This window comes from Neopelma chrysocephalum, unplaced genomic scaffold (assembly GCF_003984885.1).
Source record: "Neopelma chrysocephalum unplaced genomic scaffold, ASM398488v2 Primary Assembly neopelma1_116, whole genome shotgun sequence".
Taxonomy (NCBI): Eukaryota; Metazoa; Chordata; class Aves; order Passeriformes; family Pipridae; genus Neopelma; species Neopelma chrysocephalum.
In genome coordinates, this window is record NW_020897778.1 from 841,865 (window position 1) to 855,287 (window position 13,423).

The 13,423-nt window shown below is 39.1% G+C and overlaps 2 protein-coding genes across 4 annotated transcripts in view; one reads left to right on the forward strand and one right to left on the reverse strand.

The window, feature by feature from the left end:
- The window catches only part of RSPH14 (radial spoke head 14 homolog), a 76,730-nt gene that overhangs the window by 44,495 nt on the left and 18,812 nt on the right, over positions 1-13,423 (forward strand). The gene's annotated exons all lie outside the window — the stretch shown is intronic.
- Positions 1-13,423, reverse strand: part of GNAZ (G protein subunit alpha z) — a 53,145-nt gene that overhangs the window by 37,139 nt on the left and 2,583 nt on the right. Inside the window, exon 2 of one of the 2 annotated variants that reach the window (XM_027696773.1) lies at positions 12,622-12,755. The exons of the other annotated variant lie outside the window; for it this stretch is intronic. The gene's annotated coding sequence lies outside the window, so the exon portion shown is untranslated. The remainder of the gene's footprint in view (positions 1-12,621; positions 12,756-13,423) is intronic. 2 annotated transcript variants of the gene reach the window in all.

The following is a 13,423-nucleotide window of genomic DNA, read 5'->3' on the forward strand; positions in this document are numbered from 1 at the left end:
CTGTAATCAGTCCCTAATGATTGTACACATCCACTGAGGATTCCTGTACTTTAACAAAACCTTATTTCTGCAGGTTTAAACTTTCAGTCACTTCTTATGCTATTAACCAAAGAGAAGACACGAGGGACTGTGATATATCAGGAAATACCCAAGGTAGTTTACTGGGGGAGAAGTCAAGTGCTCTACTAAGCAGGCTTTTCTGGTTGGGTTTTTTCTGAGAGAGAATGAGGAACTGAGGCTTAAAAGGAATAGGAAAATTGGTCCAGATTTTTGAATCCAGGAGAGCAGCCAGAAGGAGTCCCAGACATTCATGCATTAGAAATACAAGGTTGAAATACATTCACAGAAATTAGTTTAGTGTTTAATGTATGGTGATTAAAGCCTATTTATTACAGAAAAAGGTTGTTTTAGAACTGGCCGCAGACATTACTGACATTCTCTTTAGACAATCATTGAAATCTGAAAGACAAGGAAGGAAAAATAAAGCATTAATACCTAAAACACCTGATAGGTATTCAAATCATGACCTGTTTTAGCAACATCCAAAACCAACTGTGAAACAGTGAAAAGCATCATCAACTCAACCAATACATCACAGTGACTGATTCTTGAACAGAGCCACAGATACACCAGTTCTGTTCCCAGTTGTGTTGCTGAAAACCCAGAGCAGTGCCAGGACTGCCCCGGGAGCTGCCGGTGCTTCCCAGCGGCTTCACTGAGCCCAGACTCTGCCACAGCAGCCAGTTTAGAGGTGACCTTTGGACTTCCCTAAAGAAGCATTACAAGAACAAGAATATTACAGAGGGTCTAACAGTGGGTGTGCAGAAATCCTGGCTGCTGGACAAGGGCGAGAAGAACCAACACCCAGAACATCTGCTTTAGGGACACACAAACATCAGACTCGTTTAAAAATGTGTAGGAAAGCACCAAACAAAATGCAGTACCCACTGAGTGCTGTGTAAGCACCTCGGGGGATGACAGTGGTGTAGGTTATGTCTTCATTAGAGTTGCTGTTTAGCTTTTATCATAACCCTTATGTGGGTGATTCAAGAGCTGACTCCCATACCACAGGGCTGCTGTTTCATCGATCTTACAGAACCTAAGGAGATTATTTTGTTACATAAAGAAAAGCACTGGTAAACATTGGGTTTGGTCATGAATATAGCGGCAAATTTCACATCATCATTCAACCTTATTGCACACTACTTATGAAAGATAAGGACATTTTGGTAGTTATAGCAAAACTATGTTAAAGAAGGACTTGAAATAGGGTAACAGTGCAGCCTTGTAAAAGAAAGTTTCTCATCCTGTGCGTAAAAGGTCACATAACAGAGTAAAACCATGCTTGTTTTAGGCTGTTCCAGTGACAGGTACAAGCTAATCAGAATCTCTGTAGTGAGAACAGGATAGCCTGGTACAGATAAGTGTGTCCTGAAGACAAGAAGTTTATTTAATGTGATAGAGAAAAGCAGCCAGTGCAGATCCAAAGATTGAAGCTCGAGGCCAAGCAAGAAGCAAGGAAAGGATGCTTCAGTAAATTGGAAATCATGGAAACAACAGACAAGTTTTATCTGTGATGATGTGTAAGAAAGCATCTTGGAGATTCTTAACAGAAATATATCACAATTGTTCTGCTTTTGCGTTTTCAGAGAAAGAACCAGATGAGAGGCAAAAATTAAGGCAAAGAAGGGGAGAGTAAAGTCATAGAAGCTAGGTAGGATTTCTAGGGCAAACTGAATGGTATGTAAACACAGGAAGCGAGAAATTCCTGTATCCATGAGAAGAAGAGGGAAGAGACAGCAGTAGAGGAAGGAAAGATGAGGTGAGAAGAGCAGATGGGCACATCTTACTATATCACACTGGCAGAAAATCAGAAATCTGCACACAGAAGGAAAAAAAAAAAAAGACCAGTGGGAAAAGATTGAGTCAGAAGCTGTAAAGATGGGTCTGCACATATGGAATTTAACTACACTAGGAGGAAAAAAAGAGGAGAGAATAAATCCATAGTGGAAGAAGTCCCCTTGATCAGACATCATAAGAATGGCTTTGCTAGAAAAAGGACATTGTTGAGAGGGAATCAGGACCGTAAAGTTGGCAAGATGGAGCTTGCTGGGAGAGGCAGAGCAAAAGGTTTCGGAAGGAAGAAAGCAAAACAGAAGAAACTGTTTCAGTAGAAGTAACAAACACTGAATTCCCAGAAAGGCTCGGTGAGAGCTTGGGGGAAGAGGACTGGCAATATGATAGTTAAAGTTGGGAACTAAGCAACAGAGAATGAGTAATGTTTCACAGAGAACAAATCAAAGGAACCTCGGTGAATGGAAAAACAGAAAAACAGCCATAGATTGAATGAGTTTGCAGGAGCAGCAAGTTACCAAGAGGAGATAAAGGCAAAGAAGAAATATAGAAGATTCACTGAAGAGAGAACAGCATAAGGGAGTTCCGAGACAGCAGCTCAATGAAAGCATGAGAGGAAAGAGCAACATGATGCAGGAAGAGCATCAAAGAGTGGTCCAAATGGAAAAGAGTAGGAGAGGAAGGCAGGACAGCGAAAGAATAAAGCCAGTAATTCTCATGATGGTCTAACTTGGAGAAGGAAAAAGAAAACTTCAGCAGGTTTGTCAGGTTATCAGCCTCACAAGAAGACAGAATCACAGATTAAAATGCTGTTCCTAATATAAAAAAAGAAAGAAAGGAAGAAGTAGAAGTAAAAGGCAGGGCTATCACCAGGGATGAATTTGGTAGGTAGGGTAAACAGCAATTTCCAGCCCTGGGCCATACATAAAATTAACCATAGGAGCTATGTCAGAAAGCATCTACATCAGAACTGTGGATTTTCTAGGTTTCATATTAACAACTCACATTAAAAATGATTTTATTCACAGAAGGGAGATGAGCAAAAGAAGTATTAGACTGCAGTCCAGGGCAAAAAAAAAATCCCAAGAGGGTAAAGAGAATCCACGATGTTCTCAGAAATGTGACTCATGGGAGAGGACTTGGATGCTACCAGGCACAGATTAGAGCTGCAGCCCACGCCTGGTCTCATTCTGCTTCTCTTTTGAAATTCAGAAGCTTTGACAGTCGTACAATCCTGCTGCATGCAGGAGCTTCAGCAGGTACATCTCAGACAGCTGAGCCCTTGTTGGAGTTCCTCTCTGATTCAAAGGACCTTTTTTTATAAGCTGAATATGAAGGAAGTTACCCACGTTCTGGTTTTGATATGAAATTGCTTTGTGCCCAATCCAAAACACAGATACCTGTCTACTTCACAGACATAACTCTGCAGCCACCAACATTTGAGTACAGTATTGTACAATAGTGAATAAGCTCCTGGTTTCAAAAGCCAAGTCAAGACCTTTTTTACAGCATTTTGCCATCTGGATAAAGTTCTGTACAGACCTATAAAAACTAAGTTCCTTTTCACTCACAGTAAGGCAAAAAGGCCTTTGTATCAGATGCATCAACTTCTTCAGCTACCATTTCTCCTCCACTAACACCTCCCCCTGAAAACAAAACAAAACACCAACACAAAACCCCACCACCCACAAGCTGCTGCTGCCATAAAGAACCCAACATCCTTCTGAGGTTTAGCAGCTACGAGGATTTCTCTTCAGTCTCTCCTTCCCAGTTCCCTCTCTCTGGAGGGTGATCACACCTTCCTCACACCCCAGCTGCAGTTGCTGCAGTTCCACACCCACCACCACAAGCCAGAGGGATCCGAGTCACTCCGTGCTGGCTCCCAACTGGAGATTAGGAGAGGCTTATGTTGAACATACACTGAACATTTGAGAACACTGGAGTGGCTGAATTCCTTTCATCAGACTTTGAAAATGTCTCCTAATAAGCAAGTTGGTTGTGGATGAAATGCAGGTTAAACTCTCTGAAGAGACTGAAGGCCTGATTTATCCAGAGAACAAAGCCAGAGCAGCAGTGCGACCATCTCTAGCAATATTCTCAGAGTGTTTTTCCTCACTCTCACCCTGAAAATTTAAGTTTCTTAAGTAATGTTAGGTTTTTCCTCTTATTCAACCTTATTTTTAGTACTGAGATGAAGAATATTTCTATGTGGCACTAAATGAGACTGCAATATGAGCTAGAGGAACTTAAACAGTTGTGAAATGGCAGCCTCTAAGTGACACTTTGGGGTATTCATAGTTCTTCCTCATCAGAAACAATGACAGTGGTATTTGTTAAGGGAAAAATGAGAATAAAAACATCCCAAACCCTGTGAAGTGCTGTGGCTCTGATCCACTTACCACAAAAAGTAGTGGGTTTGTACTTGAGTGGGTTTTGAAACACGCTTGTATCCGGCTTTGAACAGGATGAAAATAAACATAATGTATTTAAAAACACTGCAAGCAGGATACGAAGTGCCAGCAATGGAGATGGTTTTACTGATGAAAATTTAGTGCATGGTTCATACTCTTCTTACACATGAATCTACCCTGAGAACTGTTGTCAAAATAGATAGGAAATGGAATAGTTTAACTTTCAGCTGCCCATTTTTCTCTGATCTCGTCCTTACTGTGTTATGAGGAGATACTGAAGGATCAGTATCATTGTTTTAACACTAATTTCCTTGCTATGTGAACATGTTCCAAGCCTGGCTTCTGCTGTATTCACTATGTATGTTTGTTCATAAGTCTCATCAACCTTATAGGAACAGAAGCCAAATTTGAGCACATACAGTTTGAGTCACACTGTGACAAAACTTGGTCAGGACGGCTTCACATGTTCATAGGGCTCCTCCGATTTTGTCAATATTGTGGATCACTTTCATATCATTCCAAGAATAGATTTTTGTGTATAACACAAACATAAAACAGTAGGTTTTGTATACTGGTTTATATGAATTATTTTTAAAACAGATAGGTAACAAAATGAGCTGCTAAATCAAAGTCCATCTTTTGAGGAAGCCTGTGTGGATGTTGAATCTGGTATTTTAACACGGGAGTAACATGATTTAGATTTAGCTGGGCAAAGTTGTTATTTTTCAGCCTCAAGCAAGTTTGCAAATAGTTATTTTTTTCCAAACCTGAAACATATAAATGATACCTGGATTTATTTTTGTTATTAGAGATAAATCAAAATCCAATACTTTTTCTTGACCCTGTGTTATTTTTCAGCTGTGCACTGGTAACTGTACTACTACTGATACTATTAGCAGTTGTAGCTTCAAATTTTGTTACACATACTGATGATTTTTTTGCTGTTTCATTAACCCTGAAGTACTTTTTTGTGTACACCTCTGTGTGTGGAGGGAGAAGGGGAGGAGGGTAATTACTGCTGCTATTCAAGCTGTGTTGTATGTAAGGGCATTTTCACCATTTAGATATTTTCCCCCAATTACAAATTTTTTATTCTCTATAGTCCTGCAAACTTCCTAGTCATGCAACCAAACTTTCTATATTTTTACTAATCTCTTAGCCCTTTGATACTGCCTGCAAATAATTTGTCTCTCCTATTGTACAAGTTCTCCTTTGCTGAGGTCAGAAGGGTTTCCCTTTTGTATCAGCTCTCAGCCAGAACTGTCTCCTCTTCTTTAAGGCACACAGTTATCAGCTCACCATTTTGTGACCCTTATCATTTTGTTCATTTTGTTTCAAGTAGGCTCTTGAATCAAATATTGAGAACTGACAGGTTCATTTATCATACTACACACATGATCTACTGCTACTGTTAATAGTAAAACCCCCAAATTTGGCAGGTTTTCTTCTGCGTGAGGATGTCCTAAGAGCTCAAGGGAGAGCTTCGCTAACCAGCCAAACATACAACACTGCCCTCCCAGCACAGTTTTAGCAGCAGCATTTCAGATGGTTGCTCTTTTGTTCATTTTACTCTCAGTGACATCTCTTCATGACTCAAATAGCTGTGGCACTAAAATTATCTTAAAGCTGAAAGGTGCTAATCGAGCCTTTAGTTTATTCATTATTCAGCAATGGATCCTTAGTTATTCATTTCTCATATTACCAGAAAAAAATACTTATGGTAACACTCTATCCTACTATTAAGATGGCACATAAAGCTGGAATTTTACCCCTGATTCCTAACTATCCTAGTTAGCATTCTGTGTTTCACACACATGAGATGCAGCAAAAAAGCAGATGACTCACCATCTTTTCGCTCGCTAAAAATCTATTGTTGATACTGTTGTAAAAACAACAATGGGAAACAGGCACAGATCTGGGACAACAAAATACAAATGGTGGAGGTTCCCCAGAGCACACCCATCCTTCAGAGGACAGGTCACACACAAATGTCTCAGCAAGGCATATTAGGTCAGAACAGAGCAAAAGCTCTTGGAGCTGCCTGGATTCCAGCTTCCCAATTGTCTGGATTCCAGCTTCCCAATCCACACGGGACTCAGAAAGCAGATTTACCAAGTGGGGGCCAATATTCAAAATGCACAGCAGAACAATGATTTATCTTGAAAGCTTTGTTAAAGGAGTACAAGGACACCTCTGAGAGCTGACAGGGGTGGGGGTTCTGCATTTTCAGTGAGCTCAGGTACCCCTGGTTAGGATTCATACCATTCCTGGCCTGGTAACTACTTAGAGCTTTCCAGGAGAACTGTGCTTAAAATCATAGCTTTGTTTTGGTTCATTTAGAGCATTCCTCAAGACTTTTAAACTGAGGTATTAAAATTAGTTTTGTAGCTATGAAAAGATGACAAGGGTTACTGCCTCTTAAATGCCATCTGTGACTTTCAAACATCTTCCATCTTTGTTGTTACCAGGCTGAAAAATTCCCCGCCAGGATGCATCTTAGTAGTAAGAGAACAACTCACAATCTGCCAGCAACCCAAAAAGCTACAGGCGTTCCAGAAACCAAGGCACATAAAATTTCCTACCTCTCAACTCCAGGAAAATGCCTGCTAAGGTGTCTTCCCACTCTACCAAAGGCACAAAAGCAGGCCACAGTTACAGAGCTCACAGCTGACACAGCTTTCAGCCCAACCCACCTCACAGCAATTCCAACCTTGTTTCAATCTCTTCCAGCTGGCAGCAATCCCATTAGGATGCAGTGCCACTGACACACACTCACTAGCAGCCTCCTCCTCCCAAAGTATATTGTGCACCACATACCTCAGGAGGAATAAATCCCCATTTGTGTCACTGCTCTGCCCACTGAAGGCTCTGGGCATCAGAGAAACCACCATTAAAAGTTTTCAGTAGTTCTGCTCTTTTAGAGACACAGGCACAGCACTGAACAAGTCAATGTACTGCCATCATAATACTCATCATGTCTCCTTCACTATTCTGAGAACTTTTTTTCAGTTCTTAAGAGTGAGGTACAATTTTGGTTTGTATTTCAGGTTCTCATGTCTGTTGTTAAGTAGCTTCAATGGGTGCCCTGCACAAAAAGAATTTTAACTGTCCCTTCCCATTCTTTGTGTTGGTTGCAGGAGGGAGCCCATTGACAAGGGTGACATTTCTAAAGGCTTTTGTAGAAGTTAAAAGGAAGAGCCAAGTCCTAGACATTATTTTCTGAAGACTTTCAATCTTGACCTTCTACTGTTCATATTCTATTGATCTCCACTCACACCTGACCAACCCTAATCCAAGCTTAAGAAGTTATTTGTAGTGAAAAGTAGTGTTTCAGATGTATTTTATAACTAGAGAACTCTGGAAAAATATATCCTGTAAATTACATTTTAGAAAATATGAAATCTATAATTGATGCTTCTGACAAAACAGATGCAGACACTGAGTAAACAAGGAGATTGATGTACTCTTAACATACCTCCAACAACTATAAATCTTCACAGCATGGGTAAGGACAGATAATAAACACCATGCCTAAGGAATTCCATTTGCACTCCCTATCTCATAGCTGAGTAAGAACAGTGCTGTGCAGATTGACAGCATTCCTTCTGCCCTCCTTTAAAACTGTGTTTGCAAACACTTTATTTTTTTCTTGAGTTGACTTGTTTATGTAAACTTGCAGTGAGATCTATGAATAAATCTTGATGGATTAATCATGAAAACATAAAGTATCCAAACCCCAAAATTACAATTGTACAGAGCATTTGATTAATTACAGACTCCTGTAATGGGAGGAACACAACACCATGAGTAAGATACAGAATGAAGACACCTAGATACTGTATTTTGTCAAGACAATAATACAGTCACAATTCTCTCTATTAACGTTTTCACATTTCACCATAAAGTAGATGAAAGCAGGTTAATGTCTGTGGGCTGTGGACACTCCATATATCATTTACTCTGAAGTTTAGACACCAGCTGCAAACAGAGATAAAGCAAGTTCAAATTTTATTTTAAAAAGTACTTTTTGAAATAATTAAGCTATTTGCCTGTGTTATTCTATATTACTTGAGGGGATACACTTCTAATGCCATTTCTGCTAGTTGTCATCAAAAGACAGTGTTATTCAATAACAATTTTGCAGCAAAAAATCAGAAAGTGTCTTAATTCTTTCACTCCCAAGTTATTTTCAGTGAGGAATAAGAAGTCATACCATCAGCAGAAGTTCCTATATTCTCTTAGGATTTTAATCAAATTTAGCCTTTCTTGACTCTGACAACCAAACTGATCAGTTGTCTCCAGTCAGCCCATTTTTGTAATCCTATTCAGAATAATGTAGGGAGGCACCTCTAGCTCAATAAAACTTCTTTAATTCAGACTCATAGCCTGGGTATGGAATGGGAACTGTTGCTTTTCATGGACAATGATCTGAGCTTTCCCTCAATTTAAAAGATCAAGAACTCTTGCCTTTTTCAATTTGCCACTGTCCTGATAATGCCAGATAAAATGACTTTTTAAACACCTAAATACAGATATTTTCTTGAGCAGGGTTTTTCCCTGTATGTCAAAGGTAGTCCTGTAGGTGATACTGGCTAATTGCTAATTTTTGGTCTGTCTTAGAGGTCCTTTTTTTGTGGTGTACTGTCCATATAGAACCAATGTAGATTACAGGATCATGAGAAAGTGCCTTACTGTCTTTGTACTCACTTGAATTCCACTTGGCTGAAATTCTCTCACTGTAAGATAATATTATTAGTAGAACCACTCAGAGAGTAAAAAGGAAGGTAATTGTCCTGCTCACTGAGAAGTTCTCCCACCATTTGATAATTAAGTCCCCATTAGTCAAAGGTTCTCCCAGAGTTCCATATGCCTGTGTGCCCAACCTTCCCTGTAAAGCATCCCTTTGCTTAATAAGCATCACCCATTTCTTTCAGATTTCTTAGAAAAATTGTGCCTAAATGATTTCCAGATTAGGATATTCCAATGTTTTCTACTTGGAGTTCGTTGCTCTCCAGTATCAGAAGACACAACTAGAAAAGCAACATAAAGTAGTCAAAAATACAGAGAAACTCAGACACTCCTGGCCTCGGTCTGAAGTTTAAGTTCTCAATATATGATATTTTGTGATCCAGCCTTCATTGTAGAGCGAGGTTGGGCTGCCTAAATTTCAGCATGAATTAAAACAGTTTCCAGGTCTGATCCCAAAAGGCCACAATATCAGTGGCTGTTCTTGGTTTCCTTGACTGCAGAAATAGGAAGAGGGGTAGAATTGCCAGGCCATGGATACAACAAGGAGAGAGGCTTTTCTTGTCACAGGCCAGGATAATATCCTCTGTAAACATTTAATTTTAGTTTATAACCCCCTTGCACTGGCAGAGAACGGGACTGTAACAGAGCTGATAATTCAGTGCTTTGTCTATATGGTAAGTTATTACTTTATCAATGTTTTAATTTCTGTTATATAGAATTTGCACTGTTCAGGACTGCAGTTATGACCAGGCAACCTGCAGTGTTAACAGTCACAGATTCCTACCTCCTGCTGATGTCGAGACCTGATATTTTCATTTGTTTAGACCATTGTATATTTTTACTTGACCTGTGAGATCAAAGTATATTGTACTGATATAGTACTGATCTCAACAGCAGCCTAAAATCTTCTCCCATTTAAAACAATTGTTAATCTCTAAAATCAGTAGCCAAAAATTTGTTCCTGTAACTTAAAAAAAAATACATAAAGTCTTCAGTATTCTATTTCTTTTTGTGAGCATGCATGCAAAAAGCAAACTTGACACACCTATGTAAGCACAGCCATGAGGCAAAGTTCAGATTTGCTTCTGGGAACATTCACAGCATGAAACACAATCAGAGGACTTACTGCATATCCAGTCAGGGGACAGAAACAATATGATAATAGAACAAGTGTTCAAATTTGAAGTAGGCTAGCCTTATCATTTTAAATACCAACATAAATGTCACTGAATTACAAATTAAGGTAAGTTTATCTGTTCATGGACACAGATGGATTGAAAAAGAGGTTTAAAACATGACTCTGAAATGACTGATTAAGGTGAGGTTCCACCATTACTGAGCAATACAAAATGAAAGCTCTGTAGGTTCTTAGCAATTGTAAGAATATATAAATATCTTCCCATGACAAAAGGGCTTCTGTCATAGTATCCCAAACTCTGCCAAATTTACAAGGCCAGGCACAGAAGGGCATCTTGAGAGAAAATCTTCCTGCCGAGGTATTTAGTGGGACACTGTAAACTCACTGGTAGTACAGAGAGATGCTCCAGTGCAACAGTGTTTATTCTGGTATATTTTAGTTTCGAATGGATTTGGTTGGCATCATATGCAGTAATTTAATGAACTTAGTGCTTTAAATGATACAAAAAACTTTTCTGTAGTATTGGTTTGAATCCCAAAGCATAAACATAGAAGGGCAACAGCTAATACTCTGGTCTTTCTTTTCTCATAAGCCATCTGAACTGAAAATAACACTCTAATTCACGTATTTGTATAAATGGATATCGTATATCCAAAAGAAATCATATTTTGTTAATACATTCCAGATATTTGGATTATATGACTTGGGCTGGTGATATTCAGAAAAGAAAATCTTTATTTAAAAAACCCAAGTCAAATTGTGTTATTGTCAGAAAGATGTTCCCTTAGATGGCACATAAGTATCCTTTTGAATCACACAGATATTTCTCTTGTAAAGAAGAAGTATAATAACCAGGTGCACACCCCTCTAAACAGCAAGCCCTCTCACAGCTACACATCCAGCTGGGCTTTTGTTCCTGTGCCATGACACTGAATTGTAATCAATTCAGCTCAATTGTGTTGTTTCCTTCCACAACACAACTGTGTCAACTGGATTTGTGCATCAACACTTGATCCGCTGTCTGACTGTGTTTGCCTTCGCGCGCTTTGTGAAGATAAAGGTGCTTATTCCACATTGGCTGGATAAGGTTGGAAAATACTGGGAATGTAAGCTAGAATACTGCCTGGATTACTAGGGAAAACTGGATAAAAGATTTGGATTAGGGAAGTCTTTCCAATACCATTGCTAAGACACAGCCAGAGGAGGAGGCCAGTGCACCAGCCCAGTTCCTAGCAAGGAAACAGCGTCGGTAGGTAGGGAACAGCAACTGTGTTATGACTTACAAATATTTATGGTGAGCCATGAAAATATCTTCATAATTAACTAGTTAAGCTTGGTTAAACATTACAATATAGACAGCAAGAGTGGGATCCATCTGCCCAGATTTAGCATATGCATGTAGGTGGCCACCTCAGAGCTGATCACTGCGTGCTTCCCTCGGGGGCAGTGCAGAGGAGTCATTGCCAGAGGTCAGCTCATCTCACACCAAGAGAGTGGTCAAAACCTAGTCTGATTAATTCCATTGTAGAAATCTCTTTCTCTCTCCACCACCTAAAAGGGAAGCCTTAACAACTGCTCCATATGTACATGTCCATGTTATTAGCATCTAAAAGTGATGAGAATAATTCCTTCCAGTTGCCAAGTCCAGGGAATTACTATTTATTAAATCGACTGTAAAAATATCAGATTAACATGCTGTAGTTCCTAAGAAATTATTATTTGCTTTCTGGTCGTTATCCTTCCTGTATATGAGCAAAATGAACAATTAGAATTTGAACTCAGTTTTTCAGATTTGCCTCTTCATGTTTCTCCATTGGCCAACACGATCACTGGTAATTTCACGGGCTATTTCTGCAACAGAGACTTGTCTGGAAATGTTATCACATTTGTCTTTTTGATGTGATGACTTAGCAATCCAGAGGAGAAACAACTCTCCTGTATAAGGGGCTTAAAGAGAAAACAAGGGCAGAGGGAAAAAGGATTTGTTGAGTAAAACTCTGTTCTCTAACAACACATTGGATGTCCAGCACTAGATAATAAAATGGGATTCTGGGGACACCCAAGTTTCTGCTGAACCACAGAAAATTCTCTGAGCTGCAGAAATAAAAAAACACATGGAAAGCTGGTGCCTTCTGAAATTTTGCCATGTGTTTTGTTAGCTGTGATTTTACATGTATTTTAATAGTAACAAATGTTGGAAGTCCAGGTAACACAGAAGTGATGGCCCCATCATTGACCTGTTCCTTCCATCCCACTCCAGCAGTGCCCTTCAGTGTTAGGGAAAAGCAACAGTTGAGAGAAGAGTATTTTCTCTGTAGCTTTCATTTCAAGGGTTAAATTCTGTCCTTGATTACACTTGAATAAAGCTAAAAGAATTTAACTTGCTAATATGTATCAACTCCAGACTTAATAACAGAATAAATAAAGCTGAATTTAGCTCTTCTCTGTCATGTTGCCTATTCCACATACCTTAAATTGCCAGGGGACTTTTCAAAGAGAATCAGTTTTGGTTGCTTGGAACAGCCTAGTTTCTCCCTTTTGAGATTATTCTCTCATCAATATGGTAGTTGAAATCTGGACTTCTTAATCACCACTCTTGGGTTCTGGAAAGTTTAATAAAAATGTGAACTTTTAATATAACTTACAAACTATAAGTCAAATTATTCTCTCAATTAGAGTGAAGGCAATCTGTTGTAGCTAGTAATGGATGTGGATTTATTCTGCATACTTTGGGGATCACAAAGAACAAAACTTAGCCTTCTTTTTTAATAAAAATAAGACAATTTTTGCCTCAAATTATAAATACGATTTTATCTAAGTATGCCAATATTTTGATTTTTAAGGGCTTTGCTTTGAAAGTCCTCTTAGATAAAAGAAAATAGTTAATTGCTTCTGTAGAAGCTGTTGCTGCTGAAGGTGTAACACCAACCTTAACAGCATTTGTGGGAATAACACTCCAGTTTTCTCAGTAAAAAGAATATGATTCAAATCACTGATGATTTATGAATTAGAGTTTATGATGCAAGTAAAGAGTTACTGAATTTGTCACTGAGCCTGTGACCCTACTGAAATCAGCTACAAAACTGTTCAACACTGTTGTTCCTAGAGAGGAACCTGGTCAGTGAAACTGTGTGTGCTGGCCTGGGCTCTCCCACTGAAATCAGGGACAAAACTTCCAACGACTCCAGTGACCAAAACTTTACACAGAACTAGTGAGATTCAACTCCCAATTTCAGTTACATAAAACAGGAGAATCTCTTCCGAAACAAGG